The 18,363-nt window shown below is 42.3% G+C and overlaps 1 protein-coding gene and 1 long non-coding RNA gene across 6 annotated transcripts in view; one reads left to right on the forward strand and one right to left on the reverse strand.

The window, feature by feature from the left end:
- The window catches only part of APC2 (APC regulator of WNT signaling pathway 2), a 74,135-nt gene that overhangs the window by 16,855 nt on the left and 38,917 nt on the right, over nt 1-18,363 (reverse strand). The gene's annotated exons all lie outside the window — the stretch shown is intronic.
- Nucleotides 3,232-18,363, forward strand: part of LOC136794122 (uncharacterized) — a 34,147-nt gene continuing 19,015 nt past the window's right edge. Inside the window, exons 1-7 of one of the 3 annotated variants that reach the window (XR_010840489.1) lie at nt 3,232-3,411; nt 3,744-3,875; nt 4,419-4,610; nt 4,856-5,041; nt 5,651-5,771; nt 9,016-9,207; nt 9,453-9,638. This is a non-coding gene — a long non-coding RNA (uncharacterized lncRNA). Of the gene's footprint in view, nt 3,412-3,690; nt 3,876-4,418; nt 4,611-4,855; nt 5,042-5,650; nt 5,772-9,015; nt 9,208-9,452; nt 9,639-18,363 lie in introns of those variants that run through there. The other 2 variants (XR_010840490.1, XR_010840488.1) reach the window with 2 other exon arrangements.

The raw sequence follows: 18,363 nt of genomic DNA on the forward strand, positions 1-18,363 counted from the left end.
GTGTCTCCTGCATCGGCAGGCGGATTCTCAACCACTGCGCCACCAGGGGAGCCCTGGGATATGCTTTTTAAAAGTTATGTGTTTTCATACATCTAAAGCATTATTTATTAGTATTAACAAATAATTTTATTTATTTTAATAAAGTATCAAGTATCTCCCGTGCAACATTCGGGAATATACTAAAGATAGTATTTTTTAAAAGAAAACAAAAATCTAAGCATTGTTTGTTAATTATTAGCATTATTAGTAAATTAATGTTTTATTTTAATTGATAAAGTATTTAGCACAAGCATTTCCCATGCACTATTTAGGTTATGCTTTTTATTTTTTTATTATTTTATTATTTATTTATTTATTTATTTATTTATTTATTTATTTATTTATTTATTTTTGCGATACGCGGGCCTCTCACTGTTGTGGCCTCCCGCGTTGCGGAGCACGGGCTCCGGACACGCAGGCTCAGTGGCCATGGCTCACGGGCCCAGCCGCTCCGCGGCATGTGTGACCTTCCCGGACCGGGGCACAAACCCGTGTGCCCTGCACTGACAGGCGGACTCTCAACCACTGCGCCACCAGGGGAGCCCTGGGATATGCTTTTTAAAAGTTATGTGTTTTCATACATCTAAAGCATTATTTATTAGTATTAACAAATAATTTTATTTATTTTAATAAAGTATCAAGTATCTCCCGTTCAACATTCGGGAATATACTAAAGATAGTATTTTTTAAAAGAAAACAAAAATCTAAGCATTGTTTGTTAATTATTAGCATTATTAGTAAATTAATGTTTTATTTTTTTTTTTTTTTTTTTTTTTTTAATTTATTTATTTATTTATGGCTGTGTTGCGTCTTCGTTTCTGTGCGAGGGCTTTCCTCTAGTTGTGGCAAGCAGGGGCCACTCTTCATCGCGGTGCGCGGGCCTCTCACTATCGCGGCCTCTCTTGTTGCGGAGCACAGGCTCCAGACGCGCAGGCTCAGTAGTGTGGCTCACGGGCCTAATTGCTCCGCGGCATGTGGGATCTTCCCAGACCAGGGCTCGAACCCATGTCTTCTGCATTAGCAGGCAGATTCTCAACCACTGCGCCACCAGGGAAGCCCCTAATGTTTTATTTTAATTGATAAAGTATTTAGCACAAGCATTTCCCATGCACTATTTAGGATATGCTTTTTATTTTTTTATTATTTATTTATTTATTTTTGCGGTACGCGGGCCTCTCACTGTTGTGGCCTCCCGCGTTGCGGAGCATGGGCTCCGGACACGCAGGCTCAGTGGCCATGGCTCACGGGCCCAGCCGCTCCGCGGCATGTGGGACCTTCCCGGACCGGGGCACAAACCCGTGTGCCCTGCACTGACAGGCGGACTCTCAACCACTGCGCCACCAGGGGAGCCCTGGGATATGCTTTTTAAAAGTTATGTGTTTTCATACATCTAAAGCATTATTTATGAGTATTAACAAATAATTTTATTTATTTTAATAAAGTATCAAGTATCTCCCGTGCAACATTCGGGAATATACTAAAGATAGTATTTTTTAAAAGAAAACAAAAATCTAAGCATTGTTTGTTAATTATTAGCATTATTAGTAAATTAATGTTTTATTTTAATTGATAAAGTATTTAGCACAAGCATTTCCCATGCACTATTTAGGATATGCTTTTTATTTTTTTATTATTTTATTATTTGTTTATTTATTTATTTATTTATTTATTTATTTATTTTTGCGATACGCGGGCCTCTCACTGTTGTGGTCTCCCGCGTTGCGGAGCACGGGCTCTGGACACGCAGGCTCAGTGGCCATGGCTCACGGGCCCAGCCGCTCCGCGGCATCTGGGACCTTCCCGGACCGGGGCACAAACCCGTGTGCCCTGCACTGACAGGCGGACTCTCAACCACTGCGCCACCAGGGGAGCCCTGGGATATGCTTTTTAAAAGTTTTGTGTTTTCATACATCTAAAGCATTATTTATTAGTATTAACAAATAATTTTATTTATTTTAATAAAGAACATTTTTTATTTCTTTTTTTTCTTTTTTTTGCGGTACGCGGCCTCTCACTGCTCTGCCCTCTCCCGCTGCGGGGCAACGGCTCCGGACGTGTAGGCCCAGCGGCCACGGCTCACGGGCGCGGCATGTGGGATGTTTCCGGATCGGAGCACAAACCCGTATCCCCTGCATCGGCAGGTGGACTCTCAACCACTGCGCCACCAGGGAAGCTCACATGGTAAGATCTTTAGCAGAAATATCTCCCATGCAACATTTGGGAATATACTAAAGATAGTATTTTTAAAAGAAAACAAAAATCTAAGTATTGTTTGTTAATTATTACTAAATTAATGTTTTATTTTAGTTGATAAAGTATTTAGCACAAGCATTTCCCATGCAGTATTTAGGATATGCTTTTTAAAAGTTATGTGTTTTCATACATCTGAAGCATTATTTATTAGTAGTATTAACAAATAATTTTATTTATTTTAATAAAGAACACATTTTTTCTTTCTTTTTTGCGGTACGTGATCCTCACCGCTGTGGCCTCTCCTACGTTGCGGAGCACAGGCTCAGCGGCCACGGCACACGGGCCTAGCCGCTCCATGACATGCGGGATCCGCCCAGACCGGGGCACGAAACCATGTCCCCTGCATCGGCAGGCTGACTCTCAACCACTGCGCCACCAGGGAAGCTCACGTGGTAAGATCTTTAGCACAAGTATCTCCCGTGCAACATTCGGGAATATACTGAAGATAGTATTTTTTAAAAGAAAACAAAAATCTAAGTATTGTTTGTTAATTATTAGCATTATTAGTAAATTAATGTTTTATTTTAATTGATAAAGTATTTAGCACAAGCATTTCCTATGCACTATTTTGGATATGCTTTTTATTTTTTTATTATTTATTTATTTATTTATTTATTTTTGCGATACGCGGGCCTCTCACTGTTTTGGCCTCCCGCGTTGCGGAGCACGGGCTCCGGACACGCAGGCTCAGTGGCCATGGCTCACGGGCCCAGCCGCTCCGCGGCATGTGGGACCTTCCCGGACCGGGGCACAAACCCGTGTGCCCTGCACTGACAGGCGGACTCTCAACCACTGCGCCACCAGGGGAGCCCTGGGATATGCTTTTTAAAAGTTTTGTGTTTTCATACATCTAAAGCATTATTTATTAGTATTAACAAATAATTTTATTTATTTTAATAAAGAACATTTTTTATTTCTTTTTTTTCTTTTTTTTGCGGTACGCGGCCTCTCACTGCTCTGCCCTCTCCCGCTGCGGGGCACCGGCTCCGGACGTGTAGGCCCAGCGGCCATGGCTCACGGGCGCGGCATGTGGGATGTTCCCGGATCGGAGCACAAACCTGTATCCCCTGCATCGGCAGGCGGACTCTCAACCACTGCGCCACCAGGGAAGCTCACATGGTAAGATCTTTAGCACAAATATCTCCCATGCAACATTTGGGAATATACTAAAGATAGTATTTTTAAAAGAAAACAAAAATCTAAGTATTGTTTGTTAATTATTAGTAAATTAATGTTTTATTTTAATTGATAAAGTGTTTAGCACAAGCATTTCCCATGCAGTATTTAGGATATGCTTTTTAAAAGTTATGTGTTTTCATACATCTGAAGCATTATTTATTAGTAGTATTAACAAATAATTTTATTTATTTTAATAAAGAACACATTTTTTCTTTCCTTTTTGCGGTACGTGACCCTCACCGCTGTGGCCTCTCCTACGTTGCGGAGCACAGGCTCAGCGGCCACGGCTCACGGGCCCAGCCGCTCCATGACATGCGGGATCCGCCCAGACCGGGGCACGAACCCACGTGCCCTGCATCGGCAGGCTGACTCTCAACCACTGCGCCACCAGGGAAGCTCACGTGGTAAGATCTTTAGCACAAGTATCTCCCGTGCAACATTCGGGAATATACTAAAGATAGTATTTTTTAAAAGAAAACAAAAATCTAAGCATTGTTTGTTAATTATTAGCATTATTAGTAAATTAATGTTTTATTTTAATTGATAAAGTATTTACCACAAGCATTTCCCATGCACTATTTAGGATATGCTTTTTATTTATTTATTATTTATTTATTTATGTATTTATTTTTGCGGTACGCGGGCCTCTCACTGTTGTGGCCTCCCGCGTTGCGGAGCACGGGCTCCGGACACGCAGGCTCAGCGGCCATGGCTCACGGGCCCAGCCGCTCGGCGGCATGTGGGATTTTCCCAGACCGGGGCACAAACCCGTGTGCCCTGCACTGGCAGGTGGACTCTCAACCACTGCGCCACCAGGGGAGCCCTGGGATATGCTTTTTAAAAGTTATGTGTTTTCATACATCTGAAGCATTATTTATTAGTATTAACAAATAATTTTATTTATTTTAATAAGGAACATTTTTTATTTCTTTTTTTTTTTTTTGCAGTACACGGCCTCTCACTGCTGTGGCCTCTCCCGCCGCGGGGCACCAGCTCCGGACGTGTAGGCCCAGCGGCCATAGCTCACGGTCCCAGCCTCTCCGCGGCATGTGGGATCCTCCCGGACCCAGGCACGAACCCGCGTCCCCTGCATCGGCAGGCGGGCTCTCAACTACTGCGCCACCAGGGAAGCTCATATGGTAAGATCTTTAGCACAAGTATCTCCCGTGCAATATTCGGGAATATACTAAAGATAGTATTTTTAAAAGAAAAATCTAAATATTGTTTGTTAATTATTAGCATTATTAGTAAATTAATGTTTTATTTTAATTGATAAAGTATTTAGCACAAGCATTTCTCCTGCATTATTTAGGATATGCTTTTTATTTTTTTTAAATTTTTTAAAATCATTTTTTATTTATTTATTTATTTTTGCAATACGCAGGCCTCTCAGTGTTGTGGCCTCCCGCGTTGCGGAGCACGGGCTCCAGACACGCAGGATCAGCAGCCATGGCTCACGGGCCCAGCCGCTCCATGACATGCGGGATCCTCCTGGACCGGGGCACGAACCCACGTCCCCTGCATCGGCAGGCTGACTCTCAACCACTGCGCCACCAGGGAAGCTCACGTGGTAAGATCTTTAGCACAAGTATCTCCCGTGCAACATTCGGGAATATACTAAAGATAGTATTTTTTAAAAGAAAACAAAAATCTAAGCATTGTTTGTTAATTATTAGCATTATTAGTAAATTAATGTTGTATTTTAATTGATAAAGTATTTAGCACAAGCATTTCCCATGCACTATTTAGGATATGCTTTTTATTTTTTTATTATTTTATTATTATTTATTTATTTATTTATTTTTGCGGTACGCCGTCCTCTCACTGTTGTGGCCTCCCGCGTTGCGGAGCACGGGCTCCGGACACGCAGGCTCAGCGGCCATGGCTCACGGGCCCGGCCGCTCCGCGGCATGTGGGACCTTCCCGGACAAGGGCACAAACCCGTGTGCCCTGCACTGGCAGGCGGACTCTCAGCCACTGCGCCACCAGGGGAGCCCTGGGATATGCTTTTTAAAAGTTATGTGTTTTCATACATCTAAAGCATTATTTATTAGTATTAACAAATAATTTTATAAGAACATTTTTTATTTCTTTCTTTTTTTTTTTTTTTTTTTTGCGGTACGCGGCCTCTCACTGCTCTGCCCTCTCCCGCTGCGGGGCACCGGCTCCGGACGTGTAGGCCCAGCGGCCATGGCTCACGGGCGCGGCATGTGGGATGTTCCCGGATCGGAGCACAAACCTGTATCCCCTGCATCGGCAGGCGGACTCTCAACCACTGCGCCACCAGGGAAGCTCACATGGTAAGATCTTTAGCACAAATATCTCCCATGCAACATTTGGGAATATACTAAAGATAGTATTTTTAAAAGAAAACAAAAATCTAAGTATTGTTTGTTAATTATTAGTAAATTAATGTTTTATTTTAATTGATAAAGTGTTTAGCACAAGCATTTCCCATGCAGTATTTAGGATATGCTTTTTAAAAGTTATGTGTTTTCATACATCTGAAGCATTATTTATTAGTAGTATTAACAAATAATTTTATTTATTTTAATAAAGAACACATTTTTTCTTTCCTTTTTGCGGTACGTGACCCTCACCGATGTGGCCTCTCCTACGTTGCGGAGCACAGGCTCAGCGGCCACGGCTCACGGGCCCAGCCGCTCCATGACATGCGGGATCCGCCCAGACCGGGGCACGAACCCACGTGCCCTGCATCGGCAGGCTGACTCTCAACCACTGCGCCACCAGGGAAGCTCACGTGGTAAGATCTTTAGCACAAGTATCTCCCGTGCAACATTCGGGAATATACTAAAGATAGTATTTTTTAAAAGAAAACAAAAATCTAAGCATTGTTTGTTAATTATTAGCATTATTAGTAAATTAATGTTTTATTTTAATTGATAAAGTGTTTAGCACAAGCATTTCCCATGCAGTATTTAGGATATGCTTTTTAAAAGTTATGTGTTTTCATACATCTGAAGCATTATTTATTAGTAGTATTAACAAATAATTTTATTTATTTTAATAAAGAACACATTTTTTCTTTCTTTTTTGCGGTACGTGACCCTCACCGCTGTGGCCTCTCCTACGTTGCGGAGCACAGGCTCAGCGGCCATGGCTCACGGGCCCAGCCGCTCCATGACATGCGGGATCCTCCTGGACCGGGGCACGAACCCACGTCCCCTGCATCGGCAGGCTGACTCTCAACCACTGCGCCACCAGGGAAGCTCACGTGGTAAGATCTTTAGCACAAGTATCTCCCGTGCAACATTCGGGAATATACTAAAGATAGTATTTTTTAAAAGAAAACAAAAATCTAAGCATTGTTTGTTAATTATTAGCATTATTAGTAAATTAATGTTGTATTTTAACTGATAAACTATTTAGCACAAGCATTTCCCATGCACTATTTAGGATATGCTTTTTAAAAGTTATGTGTTTTCATACATCTGAAGCATTATTTATTAGTAGTATTAACAAATAATTTTATTTATTTTAATAAAGAACACATTTTTTCTTTCTTTTTTGCGGTACGTGACCCTCACCGCTGTGGCCTCTCCTACGTTGCGGAGCACAGGCTCAGCGGCCGCGGCTCACGGGCCCAGCCGCTCCATGACATGTGGGATCCGCCCAGACCGGGGCACGAACCCACGTCCCCTGCATCGACAGGCCGACTCTCAACCACTGCGCCACCACGGAAGCTCACATGGTAAGATCTTTAGCACAAGTATCTCCCATGCAACATTCGGGAATATACTAAAGATAGTATTTTTTAAAAGAAAACAAAAATCTAAGTATTGTTTGTTAATTGTTAGCATTATTAGTAAATTAATGTTTTATTTTAATTGATAATGTATTTAGCACAAGCATTTCCCATGCACTATTTAGGATATGCTTTTTATTTTTTTATTATTTATTTATTTATTTATTTATTTATTTATTTATTTATTTTTGCGATACGCGGGCCTCTCACTGTTCTGGCCTCCCGCGTTGCGGAGCACGGGCTCCGGACACGCAGGCTCAGTGGCCATGGCTCACGGGCCCAGCCGCTCCGCAGCATGTGGGACCTTCCCGGACCGGGGCACAAACCCGTGTGCCCTGCACTGACAGGTGGACTCTCAACCACTGCGCCACCAGGGGAGCCCTGGGATATGCTTTTTATTTTTTTTTATTTTTTATTTTTTTTATTTATTTTATTTTATTTTTTTTTTGCTGTATGCGGGCCTCTCACTGTTGTGGCCTCTCCCGTTGCGGAGCACAGGCTCCGGACGCGCAGGCCCAGCGGCCATGGCTCACGGGCTTAGTTGCTCCGCGGCATGTGGGATCTTCCCGGACCAGGGCACGAACCCGTGTCTCCTGCATCGGCAGGCGGATTCTCAACCACTGCGCCACCAGGGAAGCCCGAGGGATATGCTTTTTAAAAGTTATGTGTTTTCATACATCTAAAGCATTATTTATTAGTATTAACAAATAATTTTATTTATTTTAATAAAGTATCAAGTATCTCCCGTGCAACATTCGGGAATATACTAAAGATAGTATTTTTTAAAAGAAAACAAAAATCTAAGCATTGTTTGTTAATTATTAGCATTATTAGTAAATTAATGTTTTATTTTAATTGATAAAGTATTTAGCACAAGCATTTCCCATGCACTATTTAGGATATGCTTTTTATTTTTTTATTATTTATTTATTTATTTTTGCGGTACGCGGGCCTCTCACTGTTGTGGCCTCCCGCGTTGCGGAGCATGGGCTCCGGACACGCAGGCTCAGTGGCCATGGCTCACGGGCCCAGCCGCTCCGCAGCATGTGGGACCTTCCCGGACCGGGGCACAAACCCGTGTGCCCTGCACTGACAGGCGGACTCTCAACCACTGCGCCACCAGGGGAGCCCTGGGATATGCTTTTTAAAAGTTATGTGTTTTCATACATCTAAAGCATTATTTATTATTATTAACAAATAATTTTATTTATTTTAATAAAGTATCAAGTATCTCCCGTGCAACATTCGGGAATATACTAAAGATAGTATTTTTTAAAAGAAAACAAAAATCTAAGCATTGTTTGTTAATTATTAGCATTATTAGTAAATTAATGTTTTATTTTAATTGATAAAGTATTTAGCACAAGCATTTCCCATGCACTATTTAAGATATGCTTTTTATTTTTTTATTATTTATTTATTTATTTATTTATTTATTTATTTATTTATTTATTTATTTATTTTTGCGATACGCGGGCCTCTCACTGTTGTGGCCTCCCGCGTTGCGGAGCACGGGCTCCGGACACGCAGGCTCACTGGCCATGGCTCACGGGCCCAGCCGCTCCGCGGCATGTGGGACCTTCCCGGACCGGGGCACAAACCCGTGTGCCCTGCACTGGCAGGCGGACTCTCAACCACTGCGCCACCAGGGGAGCTCTGGGATATGCTTTTTAAAAGTTATGTGTTTTCATACATCTGAAGCATTATTTATTAGTATTAAATAATTTTATTTATTTTAATAAGGAACATTTTTTATTTCTTTTTTTTTTTTTTTGCAGTACGCGGCCTCTCACTGCTGTGGGCTCTCCCGCCGCGGGGCACCAGCTCCGGACGTGTAGGCCCAGCGGCCATAGCTCACGGTCCCAGCCGCTCCGCGGCATGTGGGATCCTCCCGGACCCGGGGACGAACCCGCGTCCCCTGCATCGGCAGGCGGGCTCTCAACCACTGCGCCACCAGGGAAGCTCATATGGTAAGATCTTTAGCACAACTATCTCCCGTGCAATATTCGGGAATATACTAAAGATAGTATTTTTAAAAGAAAAATCTAAATATTGTTTGTTAATTATTAGCATTATTAGTAAATTAATGTTTTATTTTAATTGATAAAGTATTTAGCACAAGCATTTCTCCTGCGTTATTTAGGATATGCTTTATATTTTTTTTAAATTTTTTAAATTTATTTTTTATTTATTTATTTAATTTTGCGGTACGCAGGCCTCTCAGTGTTGTGGACTCCCGCGTTGCGGAGCACGGGCTCCGGACGCGCAGGATAAGCAGCCATGGCTCACGGGCCCAGCCGCTCCATGACATGCGGGATCCTCCTGGACCGGGGCACGAACCCACGTCCCCTGCATCGGCAGGCTGACTCTCAACCACTGCGCCACCAGGGAAGCTCACGTGGTAAGATCTTTAGCACAAGTATCTCCCGTGCAACATTCGGGAATATACTGAAGACAGTATTTTTTAAAAGAAAACAAAAATCTAAGTATTGTTTGTTAATTGTTAGCATTATTAGTAAATTAATGTTTTATTTTAATTGATAAAGTATTTAGCACAAGCATTTCCCATGCACTATTTAGGATATGCTTTTTATTTTTTTATTATTTATTTATTTATTTATTTATTTATTTATTTATTAATTTTTGCGATACGCGGGCCTCTCACTGTTGTGGCCTCCCGCGTTGCGGAGCACGGGCTCCGGACACGCAGGCTCAGTGGCCATGGCTCACGGGCCCAGCCGCTCCGCGGCATGTGTGACCTTCCCGGACCGGGGCACAAACCCGTGTGCCCTGCACTGACAGGCGGACTCTCAACCACTGCGCCACCAGGGGAGCCCTGGGATATGCTTTTTAAAAGTTATGTGTTTTCATACATCTAAAGCATTATTTATTAGTATTAACAAATAATTTTATTTATTTTAATAAAGTATCAAGTATCTCCCGTGCAACATTCGGGAATATACTGAAGACAGTATTTTTTAAAAGAAAACAAAAATCTAAGTATTGTTTGTTAATTGTTAGCATTATTAGTAAATTAATGTTTTATTTTAATTGATAAAGTATTTAGCACAAGCATTTCCCATGCACTATTTAGGATATGCTTTTTATTTTTTTATTATTTATTTATTTATTTTTGCGGTACGCGGGCCTCTCACTGTTGTGGCCTCCCGCGTTGCAGAGCATGGGCTCCGGACACGCAGGCTCAGTGGCCATGGCTCACGGGCCCAGCCGCTCCGCGGCATGTGGGACCTTCCCGGACCGGGGCACAAACCCGTGTGCCCTGCACTGACAGGCGGACTCTCAACCACTGCGCCACCAGGGGAGCCCTGGGATATGCTTTTTAAAAGTTATGTGTTTTCATACATCTAAAGCATTATTTATTAGTATTAACAAATAATTTTATTTATTTTAATAAAGAACATTTTTTATTTCTTTTTTTTCTTTTTTTTGCGGTACGCAGCCTCTCACTGCTCTGCCCTCTCCCGCTGCGGGGCACCGGCTCCGGACGTGTAGGCCCAGCGGCCATGGCTCACGGGCGCGGCATGTGGGATGTTTCCGGATCGGAGCACAAACCCGTATCCCCTGCATCGGCAGGCGGACTCTCAACCACTGCGCCACCAGGGAAGCTCACATGGTAAGATCTTTAGCACAAATATCTCCCATGCAACATTTGGGAATATACTAAAGATAGTATTTTTAAAAGAAAACAAAAATCTAAGTATTGTTTGTTAATTATTAGTAAATTAATGTTTTATTTTAGTTGATAAAGTATTTAGCACAAGCATTTCCCATGCAGTATTTAGGATATGCTTTTTAAAAGTTATGTGTTTTCATACATCTGAAGCATTATTTATTAGTAGTATTAACAAATAATTTTATTTATTTTAATAAAGAACACATTTTTTCTTTCTTTTTTGCGGTACGTGATCCTCACCGCTGTGGCCTCTCCTACGTTGCGGAGCACAGGCTCAGCGGCCACGGCTCACGGGCCCAGCCGCTCCATGACATGCGGGATCCGCCCAGACCGGGGCACGAAACCATGTCCCCTGCATCGGCAGGCTGACTCTCAACCACTGCGCCACCAGGGAAGCTCACGTGGTAAGATCTTTAGCACAAGTATCTCCCGTGCAACATTCGGGAATATACTGAAGATAGTATTTTTTAAAAGAAAACAAAAATCTAAGTATTGTTTGTTAATTATTAGCATTATTAGTAAATTAATGTTTTATTTTAATTGATAAAGTATTTAGCACAAGCATTTCCTATGCACTATTTTGGATATGCTTTTTATTTTTTTATTATTTATTTATTTATTTATTTATTTTTGCGATACGCGGGCCTCTCACTGTTTTGGCCTCCCGCGTTGCGGAGCACGGGCTCCGGACACGCAGGCTCAGTGGCCATGGCTCACGGGCCCAGCCGCTCCGCGGCATGTGGGACCTTCCCGGACCGGGGCACAAACCCGTGTGCCCTGCACTGACAGGTGGACTCTCAACCACTGCGCCACCAGGGGATCCCTGGGATATGCTTTTTATTTTTTTTTTATTTTTTATTTTTTTATTTTTATTATTATTTTTTTTTTTTGCTGTATGCGGGCCTCTCACTGTTGTGGCCTCTCCCGTTGCGGAGCACAGGCTCCGGACGCGCAGGCCCAGCGGCCATGACTCACGGGCTTAGTTGCTCCGCGGCATGTGGGATCTTCCCGGACCAGGGCACGAACCCGTGTCTCCTGCATCGGCAGGCGGATTCTCAACCACTGCGCCACCAGGGGAGCCCTGGGATATGCTTTTTAAAAGTTATGTGTTTTCATACATCTAAAGCATTATTTATTAGTATTAACAAATAATTTTATTTATTTTAATAAAGTATCAAGTATCTCCCGTGCAACATTCGGGAATATACTAAAGATAGTATTTTTTAAAAGAAAACAAAAATCTAAGCATTGTTTGTTAATTATTAGCATTATTAGTAAATTAATGTTTTATTTTAATTGATAAAGTATTTAGCACAAGCATTTCCCATGCACTATTTAGGTTATGCTTTTTATTTTTTTATTATTTTATTATTTATTTATTTATTTATTTATTTATTTATTTATTTATTTATTTTTGCGATACGCGGGCCTCTCACTGTTGTGGCCTCCCGCGTTGCGGAGCACGGGCTCCGGACACGCAGGCTCAGTGGCCATGGCTCACGGGCCCAGCCGCTCCGCGGCATGTGTGACCTTCCCGGACCGGGGCACAAACCCGTGTGCCCTGCACTGACAGGCGGACTCTCAACCACTGCGCCACCAGGGGAGCCCTGGGATATGCTTTTTAAAAGTTATGTGTTTTCATACATCTAAAGCATTATTTATTAGTATTAACAAATAATTTTATTTATTTTAATAAAGTATCAAGTATCTCCCGTTCAACATTCGGGAATATACTAAAGATAGTATTTTTTAAAAGAAAACAAAAATCTAAGCATTGTTTGTTAATTATTAGCATTATTAGTAAATTAATGTTTTATTTTTTTTTTTTTTTTTTTTTTTTTTAAATTTATTTATTTATTTATGGCTGTGTTGGGTCTTCGTTTCTGTGCGAGGGCTTTCCTCTAGTTGTGGCAAGCAGGGGCCACTCTTCATCGCGGTGCGCGGGCCTCTCACTATCGCGGCCTCTCTTGTTGCGGAGCACAGGCTCCAGACGCGCAGGCTCAGTAGTGTGGCTCACGGGCCTAATTGCTCCGCGGCATGTGGGATCTTCCCAGACCAGGGCTCGAACCCATGTCTTCTGCATTAGCAGGCAGATTCTCAACCACTGCGCCACCAGGGAAGCCCCTAATGTTTTATTTTAATTGATAAAGTATTTAGCACAAGCATTTCCCATGCACTATTTAGGATATGCTTTTTATTTTTTTATTATTTATTTATTTATTTTTGCGGTACGCGGGCCTCTCACTGTTGTGGCCTCCCGCGTTGCGGAGCATGGGCTCCGGACACGCAGGCTCAGTGGCCATGGCTCACGGGCCCAGCCGCTCCGCGGCATGTGGGACCTTCCCGGACCGGGGCACAAACCCGTGTGCCCTGCACTGACAGGCGGACTCTCAACCACTGCGCCACCAGGGGAGCCCTGGGATATGCTTTTTAAAAGTTATGTGTTTTCATACATCTAAAGCATTATTTATGAGTATTAACAAATAATTTTATTTATTTTAATAAAGTATCAAGTATCTCCCGTGCAACATTCGGGAATATACTAAAGATAGTATTTTTTAAAAGAAAACAAAAATCTAAGCATTGTTTGTTAATTATTAGCATTATTAGTAAATTAATGTTTTATTTTAATTGATAAAGTATTTAGCACAAGCATTTCCCATGCACTATTTAGGATATGCTTTTTATTTTTTTATTATTTTATTATTTGTTTATTTATTTATTTATTTATTTATTTATTTATTTTTGCGATACGCGGGCCTCTCACTGTTGTGGTCTCCCGCGTTGCGGAGCACGGGCTCTGGACACGCAGGCTCAGTGGCCATGGCTCACGGGCCCAGCCGCTCCGCGGCATCTGGGACCTTCCCGGACCGGGGCACAAACCCGTGTGCCCTGCACTGACAGGCGGACTCTCAACCACTGCGCCACCAGGGGAGCCCTGGGATATGCTTTTTAAAAGTTTTGTGTTTTCATACATCTAAAGCATTATTTATTAGTATTAACAAATAATTTTATTTATTTTAATAAAGAACATTTTTTATTTCTTTTTTTTCTTTTTTTTGCGGTACGCGGCCTCTCACTGCTCTGCCCTCTCCCGCTGCGGGGCAACGGCTCCGGACGTGTAGGCCCAGCGGCCACGGCTCACGGGCGCGGCATGTGGGATGTTTCCGGATCGGAGCACAAACCCGTATCCCCTGCATCGGCAGGTGGACTCTCAACCACTGCGCCACCAGGGAAGCTCACATGGTAAGATCTTTAGCAGAAATATCTCCCATGCAACATTTGGGAATATACTAAAGATAGTATTTTTAAAAGAAAACAAAAATCTAAGTATTGTTTGTTAATTATTACTAAATTAATGTTTTATTTTAGTTGATAAAGTATTTAGCACAAGCATTTCCCATGCAGTATTTAGGATATGCTTTTTAAAAGTTATGTGTTTTCATACATCTGAAGCATTATTTATTAGTAGTATTAACAAATAATTTTATTTATTTTAATAAAGAACACATTTTTTCTTTCTTTTTTGCGGTACGTGATCCTCACCGCTGTGGCCTCTCCTACGTTGCGGAGCACAGGCTCAGCGGCCACGGCACACGGGCCTAGCCGCTCCATGACATGCGGGATCCGCCCAGACCGGGGCACGAAACCATGTCCCCTGCATCGGCAGGCTGACTCTCAACCACTGCGCCACCAGGGAAGCTCACGTGGTAAGATCTTTAGCACAAGTATCTCCCGTGCAACATTCGGGAATATACTGAAGATAGTATTTTTTAAAAGAAAACAAAAATCTAAGTATTGTTTGTTAATTATTAGCATTATTAGTAAATTAATGTTTTATTTTAATTGATAAAGTATTTAGCACAAGCATTTCCTATGCACTATTTTGGATATGCTTTTTATTTTTTTATTATTTATTTATTTATTTATTTATTTTTGCGATACGCGGGCCTCTCACTGTTTTGGCCTCCCGCGTTGCGGAGCACGGGCTCCGGACACGCAGGCTCAGTGGCCATGGCTCACGGGCCCAGCCGCTCCGCGGCATGTGGGACCTTCCCGGACCGGGGCACAAACCCGTGTGCCCTGCACTGACAGGCGGACTCTCAACCACTGCGCCACCAGGGGAGCCCTGGGATATGCTTTTTAAAAGTTATGTGTTTTCATACATCTAAAGCATTATTTATTAGTATTAACAAATAATTTTATTTATTTTAATAAAGTATCAAGTATCTCCCGTGCAACATTCGGGAATATACTAAAGATAGTATTTTTTAAAAGAAAACAAAAATCTAAGCATTGTTTGTTAATTATTAGCATTATTAGTAAATTAATGTTTTATTTTAATTGATAAAGTATTTAGCACAAGCATTTCCCATGCACTATTTAGGATATGCTTTTTATTTTTTTATTATTTATTTATTTATTTTTGCGGTACGCGGGCCTCTCACTGTTGTGGCCTCCCGCGTTGCAGAGCATGGGCTCCGGACACGCAGGCTCAGTGGCCATGGCTCACGGGCCCAGCCGCTCCGCGGCATGTGGGACCTTCCCGGACCGGGGCACAAACCCGTGTGCCCTGCACTGACAGGCGGACTCTCAACCACTGCGCCACCAGGGGAGCCCTGGGATATGCTTTTTAAAAGTTATGTGTTTTCATACATCTAAAGCATTATTTATTAGTATTAACAAATAATTTTATTTATTTTAATAAAGAACATTTTTTATTTCTTTTTTTTCTTTTTTTTGCGGTACGCGGCCTCTCACTGCTCTGCCCTCTCCCGCTGCGGGGCACCGGCTCCGGACGTGTAGGCCCAGCGGCCATGGCTCACGGGCGCGGCATGTGGGATGTTTCCGGATCGGAGCACAAACCCGTATCCCCTGCATCGGCAGGCGGACTCTCAACCACTGCGCCACCAGGGAAGCTCACATGGTAAGATCTTTAGCACAAATATCTCCCATGCAACATTTGGGAATATACTAAAGATAGTATTTTTAAAAGAAAACAAAAATCTAAGTATTGTTTGTTAATTATTAGTAAATTAATGTTTTATTTTAATTGATAAAGTATTTAGCACAAGCATTTCCCATGCAGTATTTAGGATATGCTTTTTAAAAGTTATGTGTTTTCATACATCTGAAGCATTATTTATTAGTAGTATTAACAAATAATTTTATTTATTTTAATAAAGAACACATTTTTTCTTTCTTTTTTGCGGTACGTGATCCTCACCGCTGTGGCCTCTCCTACGTTGCGGAGCACAGGCTCAGCGGCCACGGCTCACGGGCCCAGCCGCTCCATGACATGCGGGATCCGCCCAGACCGGGGCACGAAACCATGTCCCCTGCATCGGCAGGCTGACTCTCAACCACTGCGCCACCAGGGAAGCTCACGTGGTAAGATCTTTAGCACAAGTATCTCCCGTGCAACATTCGGGAATATACTGAAGATAGTATTTTTTAAAAGAAAACAAAAATCTAAGTATTGTTTGTTAATTATTAGCATTATTAGTAAATTAATGTTTTATTTTAATTGATAAAGTATTTAGCACAAGCATTTCCTATGCACTATTTTGGATATGCTTTTTATTTTTTTATTATTTATTTATTTATTTATTTATTTTTGCGATACGCGGGCCTCTCACTGTTGTGGCCTCCCGCGTTGCGGAGCACGGGCTCCGGACACGCAGGCTCAGTGGCCATGGCTCACGGGCCCAGCCGCTCCGCGGCATGTGGGACCTTCCCGGACCGGGGCACAAACCCGTGTGCCCTGCACTGACAGGTGGACTCTCAACCACTGCGCCACCAGGGGATCCCTGGGATATGCTTTTTATTTATTTTTTATTTTTTATTTTTTTATTTTTATTATTATTTTTTTTTTTTGCTGTATGCGGGCCTCTCACTGTTGTGGCCTCTCCCGTTGCGGAGCACAGGCTCCGGACGCGCAGGCCCAGCGGCCATGACTCACGGGCTTAGTTGCTCCGCGGCATGTGGGATCTTCCCGGACCAGGGCACGAACCCGTGTCTCCTGCATCGGCAGGCGGATTCTCAACCACTGCGCCACCAGGGGAGCCCTGGGATATGCTTTTTAAAAGTTATGTGTTTTCATACATCTAAAGCATTATTTATTAGTATTAACAAATAATTTTATTTATTTTAATAAAGTATCAAGTATCTCCCGTGCAACATTCGGGAATATACTAAAGATAGTATTTTTTAAAAGAAAACAAAAATCTAAGCATTGTTTGTTAATTATTAGCATTATTAGTAAATTAATGTTTTATTTTAATTGATAAAGTATTTAGCACAAGCATTTCCCATGCACTATTTAGGATATGCTTTTTATTTTTTTATTATTTTATTATTTATTTATTTATTTATTTATTTATTTATTTATTTATTTTTGCGATACGCGGGCCTCTCACTGTTGTGGTCTCCCGCGTTGCGGAGCACGGGCTCTGGACACGCAGGCTCAGTGGCCATGGCTCACGGGCCCAGCCGCTCCGCGGCATGTGGGACCTTCCCGGACCGGGGCACAAACCCGTGTGCCCTGCACTGACAGGTGGACTCTCAACCACTGCGCCACCAGGGGATCCCTGGGATATGCTTTTTATTTATTTTTTATTTTTTATTTTTTTATTTTTATTATTATTTTTTTTTTTTGCTGTATGCGGGCCTCTCACTGTTGTGGCCTCTCCCGTTGCGGAGCACAGGCTCCGGACGCGCAGGCCCAGCGGCCATGACTCACGGGCTTAGTTGCTCCGCGGCATGTGGGATCTTCCCGGACCAGGGCACGAACCCGTGTCTCCTGCATCGGCAGGCGGATTCTCAACCACTGCGCCACCAGGGGAGCCCTGGGATATGCTTTTTAAAAGTTATGTGTTTTCATACATCTAAAGCATTATTTATTAGTATTAACAAATAATTTTATTTATTTTAATAAAGTATCAAGTATCTCCCGTGCAACATTCGGGAATATACTAAAGATAGTATTTTTTAAAAGAAAACAAAAATCTAAGCATTGTTTGTTAATTATTAGCATTATTAGTAAATTAATGTTTTATTTTAATTGATAAAGTATTTAGCACAAGCATTTCCCATGCACTATTTAGGATATGCTTTTTATTTTTTTATTATTTTGTTATTTGTTTATTTATTTATTTATTTATTTATTTATTTATTTTTGCGATACGCGGGCCTCTCACTGTTGTGGTCTCCCGCGTTGCGGAGCACGGGCTCTGGACACGCAGGCTCAGTGGCCATGGCTCACGGGCCCAGCCGCTCCGCGGCATGTGGGACCTTCCCGGACCGGGGCACAAACCCGTGTGCCCTGCACTGACAGGCGGACTCTCAACCACTGCGCCACCAGGGGAGCCCTGGGATATGCTTTTTAAAAGTTTTGTGTTTTCATACATCTAAAGCATTATTTATTAGTATT

Source organism: Kogia breviceps, chromosome 4 (assembly GCF_026419965.1).
Source record: "Kogia breviceps isolate mKogBre1 chromosome 4, mKogBre1 haplotype 1, whole genome shotgun sequence".
Classification (NCBI taxonomy): domain Eukaryota; kingdom Metazoa; phylum Chordata; class Mammalia; order Artiodactyla; family Physeteridae; genus Kogia; species Kogia breviceps.